Source organism: Bidens hawaiensis, unplaced genomic scaffold (genome assembly GCF_021521415.1).
Source record: "Bidens hawaiensis isolate Kalapana, Puna unplaced genomic scaffold, B.hawaiensis_p1.1 tig00000904_1, whole genome shotgun sequence".
NCBI lineage: Eukaryota > Viridiplantae > Streptophyta > Magnoliopsida > Asterales > Asteraceae > Bidens > Bidens hawaiensis.
This window is the reverse complement of record NW_027491052.1, coordinates 4,525,163-4,534,213: the sequence shown is the minus strand read 5'-3', so window position 1 is coordinate 4,534,213 and position 9,051 is coordinate 4,525,163.

The window sequence follows — 9,051 nt, the reverse complement described above, 5'->3', positions numbered from 1 at the left end:
TGATGTATGTTAAAGCTGGAAATTTTAGTTATTTATAAGTTAGAAATGAACATATTTGATGCTTAAAGTGTTTGGTATATTTCGTTTGACATTGTTTGCTTGTCAGTAACTTAAACGGTCGAAAAGTTCTGACTTTTTAACGCAAACCGACTTGCTTCTAGAAACTATTTTAGAACAGCCATTCAAACCTATATAATTTTATACATTACTCAAACTAATGTATACATTAAGGATAACTTAGTAAAAACTTGATTCTAGACGATTCGTATCGCGAAAACCGACACGAAAACGTTAAATTTGCTAATTTTATGAAAATAATAACTAAAATGATAAATAAAGTATTTTTATAAAAGAACTTATAAAACTTATACATTTCATACAAAAAGTGTTCTAAAAAATTTAAAACATAAAATTTCACATGAAAAAAGTTTAACAGGTGCGCCATTAATCACGAAACCGACAAAACCGGTGAAAACAACTTTAAAATTTATTCATTTATTTATTTTACAAAGCTATACACTAATAAATATTCCAGCAACTAATTTATAAATTTATAAATTTAAATAATATAATTTTGTTGTTATAATAATAGCATTGTTTTAGTTGTTACTTTATTACTTATATACATGTATATATATTGATACTAGCTATTATTTAAGATAAGTATGCATACATAAATATATATAAGTTAGGATCTTGCGTGCTTATGTGAAAACATAACTTGGACTTAAACAAACTAAAAGTCGTCAACGGGTCGATCGAACTTGAACTAATAAAAAGATAAAAAAAAATGTTTTAAGAAAACTAAAGCGTTTGTGTGAAATATTTTAAGGTAAGTGAAAAACTTAAATGTATAGATTATTAAAAACGTGCACTATATTAATAGGACACGACTTGTTTGGACATATCTGACGTTGTACCTACCGAAGGTGAGTTTCTCACCAATCCCCTCGTTTTAATAATTAAATGTTTTATAAATGTTTTAGGGGAAAGACACATTTCGTAAGCATTTTATTTTACAATTGTATTTTATGTAATGTAATGGGTTAAATCAGACTGGTGTGAAATACTTAGGTAAGGAAACAACTGCCTAAATATAGTATGAACGCGAAGGTAAGGAAACAACTACCCCGTCGTTATAAGCGTTAACCTTGTATTGGGACGTAGAAATATTGATAGATCTATTGGGGTGACGCCCTGCCTGCCGACCAGTCGCTCTGGTTAAATGTTGGAGGCAAATATTTTGAGTTTGGTATGTGTCGGGTTATAGGTTTGAATTCCTTGCATTTGTCATATTTCTTGCAAACTTATGACTAATACACTTGTTATAATAATAAAATGTTGGACAAAGTTTGAATTATGGATTACCTTCGTAAGCATTCGAAGAGGATTATATATATTGATACGACTGTAAGTCGTTAATGCGCTTTTCGCTATTTCAACGGAAGTTGACTTCAGGCCGTATAGACGAAGTGGTATTTATGGAAATAATTAAACAAAGAAAAGCTTTGTTTCAAAATACATGGTTTTAAAATTTGAGAACTCACCAACCTTGCGTTGACAAAATATTTTAAGTGTGTCTTTCAGGTAAATAAAAACGTGGAAGCTTCGTGGAGGGCGCGAGAAAAGATGGCGTGTGTGTTTGAATGGAAACTGTTGACTTTTCAAAGTTTAGACTTTTATTTTAATAAAATCGTATATTATGACACCTGTAAAAACTTTGATGGTTGAATAAAGCCCACTTATGTATTATACGTAAATTTGATTGTGATTGGCTGAAATAACATCTGTCATTCCCCGTAACGACTTAGTCAAAGTCTTCCACTGTTTAATTAAGATTTTCGGGGTGTGACATAAAGCATCTTTGTGGGTTCAATCACCAACCAACCCTAACATTTACACTCAATCAAAACCCATGTTTCATGTTAGATTCATGTCGTTTCAGAAATTCAATTTATATGTTTAATGCATGTATATGCGATTAAATAACCTTTGTTTTAACTATTAACATAAAATTTTAATGATGTTTTTAGCTAATGAGCTCTACAATAAAAAATTGTTAACGCTTCAAGTCTGACTCGAAAATCCCCATAGGTGAAAGCCTTAACAGTCGGGAGAAACCCCCACCTTTGAGTAGGCATCTTGGCTCAAGCCGGCGACCTCTCCTATTAGAAGAGTTGGGCTACCACCAAGCCAGAAAGCGGAGGTCTTGATTAAGGTAACATAAATTATTATTATTTTGTGATTAGGTTGAATGAGTCTCACGAATTTTCATGTACATTAATTATTGATTATTTATCTTAACTTTGAATATATAGTTGAATTAAGTTTCATTTTGAAATAAATGAGAATAAATACATTGACAACTTTATTTGGCCGGTACGATAGCATATTAATATATTATGAAAGTAAAAAAAAATACGTGTTTAGGTACCGTAAATATATTGACCACTTCAATAACTATATCCCTATAATTAAAATACAACATAGAACTATAGAAGTAGTATTTCTAAAACATGTCTTGACGAAAATATAGTTCTTATAAACTATATTAACTTTATATTGTATATTTAACTCATCTATATGAATTTAATTTCTTAAAATTGAGACACGAAATTCAAAATGTACAGTGTGCACCTTCGTCTAAAAGTGATTTATCTCTAAATTATATATAAAAATCTAAAATCACCTAATTTATCCCTCACGTACATCCTATCATTTGAAAAAGATTTATGATTTAGAGAAGTTAAACTTCTCTTATGTCTATAGAGGCCTAAAGTCAAATCTTCATAAATTATACTATAAGTGTATGAAAAAATATAATAAAATAAGTAACTAAATTAACAAAAAATATCTTTTATATATTATATGACACAAAATTAAAATTCAAAATATACTCATCATCTTAATTGGCAGCTTCGAACAGGACGAGAATTTTGTCAAAGTTCGACAAGAACCATGTTTTTGGACTTGTCTTTCGTCCCTAGTAAACCATTAAAGCCACACCATATAAATTACGTAACACCACGATATTCGAACGCAGCTACGAAAATCGACTCTTTCTTCACAGTTTTCCATAGAACATACTTCGAAAAAGGAGAACAATGATGGCTATCCCGATACCTTTTTCCGTGTGTGCCAAGATTTTGCCACTTCAGAAGGAGCATAAAGCACGTGCGCATTTACACATTAGAGCTCAAGGCTTTAAAGATGAAGGTAAAATGAGTACCATCCTTAATTATCCTAAAGCTGTGCATTTTTCTTGATAATCATGGCTAAAAGCATAATCAATCGAGTTAATAAGGTTGGGCTTAAAGTAAAGCTCATTTAGTAAGCGCACTATCGAGTCTGAGTTTCATGAAGCTTGATTAGACTTATGAGTCTACCCGAATCTATTATTTATATAAATAATAAATATGCATGATATAAAATGTCATATACTGATCATATACATGATTGTCGAAACTACTTTTTGTGAAGTGTTAATTTGAATTTGTTGACGCATCTTTCTTGCTAGGGAGATCGAATAATTTTGTTGATTCGAATATGAAGCTTCTCAAAGATAGAATCGAGGTTATTAGAGCAAAAGAGAGATTGGAACAGAATTACAGACCGCATGCAAGGGACTCTACCTCAAAATACATAAACCCATGTCCTGAAAAACAATCCGAAGACCCACAAACACTAGCCTTAATTTGCGGCACGTTTAGTTCATCAATTCTTGTTGGTGTGGCTCTTCTTTGCATATTTTATGTCCTTGTTCATCTAAAGATATAAACCATCTCAACGAAAACAAGTAACTCATCGAACCAGTTCAAGCTTTTGTCTTTATGAGGTTCTAAGTACGGATGGGGTTTGTAGTAAAAATTCATGTGGATATATTACTTTTAATTAAAAAGATGGTTGGATTTTCTTGTTAGAATTAACTGAATGAAATTTCTGTTGAATGTTCTTAATTCTTGCAATAACCGATCAAACTTGTGATTTATCCGGCCTGCATATAATAAACGGATTGGTATAGCCCATGGTTCAAGTAAATACATATATACATAAGTCAATAGAATACATAAATTACTAAACTAATATTCATTATCAAAAGTAGCTTAAATGAGCATAATCCTAATTCTAATACCCTCCCGTAAGCAAGATTGGGGGTACATTCATGAATTTCTAGAGGCACATGAAATCTTTTGGTTATCTCGGCTAACTATTGTATCGTGGTATAGAATTTAATATATCGAAGTACTTGTTTTTCTGTTTCCCAATGAGTTTTTGTAGGTTCTTCTACCATCAAACGACTAATCTTGCTTACTGCAAACATTATGTCCAACTGAGTGTTAGTTCGGTATATGTATGAGACTCCTTACCAGATTGCGATATATGCTTGGATCAATACTATTCTTGGGATCATATTTATATGGATTTAATCCATATTCCATTGGTGTAATTGCTGATTTGCATTCAGTCATTCGAAATCATTCAAGTAGGTTCTTTGCGTACTTTTGCTGTAAATATGATATATGATAATCATTTCACCATTATAGGAAAACTCCATGCCCAAGAAATAGTGTAGTAATCCCATATCACTCATTTCAAACTCGTTTTGATGTGTTCTTGAATTCATGAATTTATTCTAATGAGTTGCTTGCTATATATGATAACATCATCCACATACAAGCATACAAATAATTGGACCTTCTCAGGATTTTTTTTTAATGAATAAGGTATGCTCAAATGTGCATTTGCTAAATCCATGATCAATAAAAATAGCCATTGATGTGCTTGTTTTAATTCGTATAATGCTTTCTTTAGCATACACACTTTATGTTCTTGACCTTGCCTAATTAATATACCTTTCTGGTTGATATATAAAGATAATATTGAACTGACTCCGTAACCGGTAAACAAACGATCGAACAAATATATAAAGATAATATTGAACGACTTCGAAACCGGTAAAAGATTTATAACATTAAACGAACCGATCCCACTCAAGGTGAGCTCCCCTTGGGTGGTTGTTTACACACTAGAAAACACACACATAAAATGTAGACAACAAGGACATATTTATAGCAAAACAAATTCTATCTAGAAGCTTTCCCGATAAAGTTAAACGCGCTTTCGAAGCTCTCGTCTCGTGTCCGGATTTCTCGCCGATATTAATTATTATCTTGACCATAAATATATAACGGGTTTCGTACTTTGATATCGCAAGTCACATTTTGGCCTTACAATCACCCCCTTGACTTGTGATCTCAAAACTTTGTCTCACCGTGTCTCGCATCTTCACAAATCACCCGACAAAACGATGCCTCGTTATTTCAATTCACCCCCTCAAGGTATGATCCACCTATATTTAATCTTGAAGTAGTTCTCGCTTCTTCGGATCTTAAGTTGTATAAAGGCATGAGATGAGCTCAAATATCCACAAATCGATCTCGAATTACCGGATTCAATGATCAAATGAACAAAACTTATTAATTTGTTCGAAGTTCACCTTTCGGATCCAACTTCTTGAACGCCTTAGAAATAACAACCTTTGAACACGGTTAAACAAGACGAAACCCGAACAAATTTTGACTTTCTTCAGTTTGGTCAACACGAAAAATAAACGACTTACTCGACCCAAAGACATCTTGCAAACATGTGGCTTGGTTGTAGTTGAATTACTTTCGTGTGACCAGGCACAATTAAAACATTTTATCCCAATAGCCCAAGTTATAAAACATTCTGATCCATATCAGTAAGCCCAAATAAAACTATTCTGGCCCAGATCACAAAGCATATGAGTAAACCTTGCAGGCCCAAATTCCATTTTCAGCCCAAGCCCATTCAGATTAGGTCACAAAACAAAAATAATACCTTTAGTTTTTCAGTTAAGTTTCAGCCGTCATCACAAGATCTCCGACCGGTGACCGGCGCCGGAAATCCGGATTCCGGCCACCACGTCCGGCACCTTTACGAGCGCCGCCGCCGCCTTCACCTGCAACCTCCAACCACACCCCGGTTACCGCTGCCGTCTCTTAGACCACCGCCGGAAATCGTATTCTGGCCACCACAGATCCGCCGCCGATAACCGACATCACCATCACCACAACCAGCCACATCCAACATCATCTCCCTAGGTCATCGACAACCTCCATCTCCATTTATAACACACCAGACCAGTGGCGGACCCAAGATTTTTTGTCAATGGGGTCCCAATTTTTTCGGTTTACAAAATTTTTCGGGTCGGTCGTTATTCGGGTCGGGTCGAGGCGAGGAACATAATAAAACACGGAACTATGGTGTCATTGGAAACAAGTAAGTAGAAAGAATATAAATTACAAACTAGATGAAACATACACTTTTAATTCATACCCGAAAAACATGAACGTAATCTATATATATGGTCTTACATAATTGACCAAAACATGAAAAAATAACTCTAACACAAATAAATGATTAATTATAATATACATACACAAGGTAAATAATAAAAGAATATGCAAAATCCATGTTAACATTATATATGTTGCATGGTGATAATGACTATATGAGAGAAACTAACAAAAAGCACAAATACCCTAACTGAATAACTAAGACCAGGATATTAAAAAAACAACAAAAGAGGAGTATGATGGGGCTTGAACCTACAACCTCTCACAAGTAAAACAAGGGACTTTCCACTGTACCAGTTCAATGTTAATAGTATGGGTTCCAAGTATTAATTTTTATGGGGTCCTTACAAAATTTAATATACCGTCTCTAAGTAATTTTTAAAAAACATCGGTGTCCCGGGACCCCGATCGGACCTATGTGGGTCCGCCCCTGCACCAGACCCTCACGACATCCTCCATAACCACCCGTCACCAACCACCGGTGACCTTCTCCAAACAAACCGATTACGGTGACTGGCCACATCACCACCGTCGTATACCGACACGTACCAGAACGGCAGCAACCACCGCCTCCCTCACCGTCGACAACCTTTCTTGCCGGAAAAATTGTTCTCCGGCCAACACCCATCATCGAACACCCCTTTTTCTTGTCGATTTTAAAGCATAACCAACAAATCTGACTTTTATCAGTATCGACTCTTCATAAAACTTCACAAAACCCCTAAACGAACCACTCAAACGGCTGAACCCGGATTTAGAGACCCGAGATGAATTTCAAACACCTTTATTTCCCCAAATCTTCAAACTTTTATCTCCAAACACAAAACTTTATTTCCAAAACTTTAACGTCTCGGTTCGGGTAATCGCGGAAATAGAACCCGAATATCAAGAACAAAGTTGAATAAGTTGATGATTCGACCCGCTCTGATACCAATTGTAGGTCTCGAAACCATATCCGACAACGAACGGCTTTGTTCTTGATAAACGCTCGAGACGGGTGCGGTATAAACAAACGATCGAACAAATATATAAAGATAATATTGAACGACTCCGTAACCGGTAAAAGATTTATAACATTAAACGAACCGATCCCACCCAAGGTGAGCTCCCCTTGGGTGGTTGTTTACACACTAGAAAACACACACATAAAATGTAGACAACAAGGACACATTTATAGCAAAACAAATTCTATCTAGAAGCTTTCCCGATAAAGTTAAACGTGCTTTCAAAGCTCTCGTCTCATGTCCGGATTTCTCGCCGACATTAATTATTATCTTGACCATAAATATATAACGGGTTTCGTACTTTGATATCGCAAGTCACATTTTGGCCTTACATTCAGAAATGGCAATTTTACATTCATTTGGTGTGGGTGCCATCCATGTCGAGCAGCCGACGCTATTACTAATCGAATGGTTTCAAATCTAATGTCTGGTGCAAAAACTTCTTGGTAATCATTGTCGTATTTTTGCATGTCCCCTTTAACCACAAGTCTTGCCTTGTATTTATTAATGTCTCCATGTTCTCTGTATTTAGTGTTGCATACCCAATTAACTCCTATAGGTTTGTGACTTTGCGGCATTTCAACTAAGTCCCATGTGTTATTTTTAAGGATGGATTGCAACTCATTATCCATCACCTATCTCCACTTTACATCCTTGCATACTTCCTCGTAGGTAGTTGGATCTGAATTAGTGTAGAAAACTAAGTTCGTTACCCCTTCATGAAACATTTCCCTTGCGTAACTTAATTGGTATTTCAACAAACTTCTTTACCCCTTCATTAATTCTATAAATTATTTCACTTGATCGAGCTTTGTTATTTAAATTGATCAGCGTTGGCAAATCTTGTGATTTGGAGTAAGCATAGGTGTTTAGAATAAGTGATATCGATTGGAGTAACAATAATAATAACCCCACAGTGGACTCTATTGAAATACCTCACAAATTGTATGGATATTTGAGTGAAATAGACATGAAATTAAGTCTTAATGGTATAATTTAGGGTGTAGATGAGGTGGGGTTGAAGAAGCTAAAGTACATTACAGTGATTTTTTAATGATGCAAAGAAGAGATGTGCGAGTGGGTATAGCAAATGGATGATGAAAGAGACGAATCATGTAATTACAAAATGCCACCGTCAAGTTTTTGCAAATCCTTCAATTCATAAGATTAGTATGTGAATTTTGTTTGTATTTAAATCCGATTCCTTAGTAATGGTACTTAAACCAAGTTTTCGATGAAGGGTAAGAGTTATATTTTGTAATTAGAAACCTTGTTAAGTATTCAATAGGACAAAATTTAATGAAAAGAAAATGAGTGCAAATGTATAACCCCTAACTTTAATGCATATATTATTTTAATGATAGATAAGTTGCTCTAAGAGCTATTCTAGACGATGACTTTTGAATAGGCAAGACTTATGGTTTGATTTAATTTGACAAATATTTATCAAGTCATCCTTTTGTAGACCATGAGTTGATAAACGGCTAAACGCTTTGATGCTATATGCTTGGTTATGCTACATTTAATATATCTTTCTCAGATCGGGTCGAGCCCATATTCCTATTGCATGTATAGAATCATTGATCGTTAATCAGATATATTTTTGATCGATATCATATAAACCAAATGAATTGACCAAGGCTGGCCTATCTCTTTTGGAGGCCTAA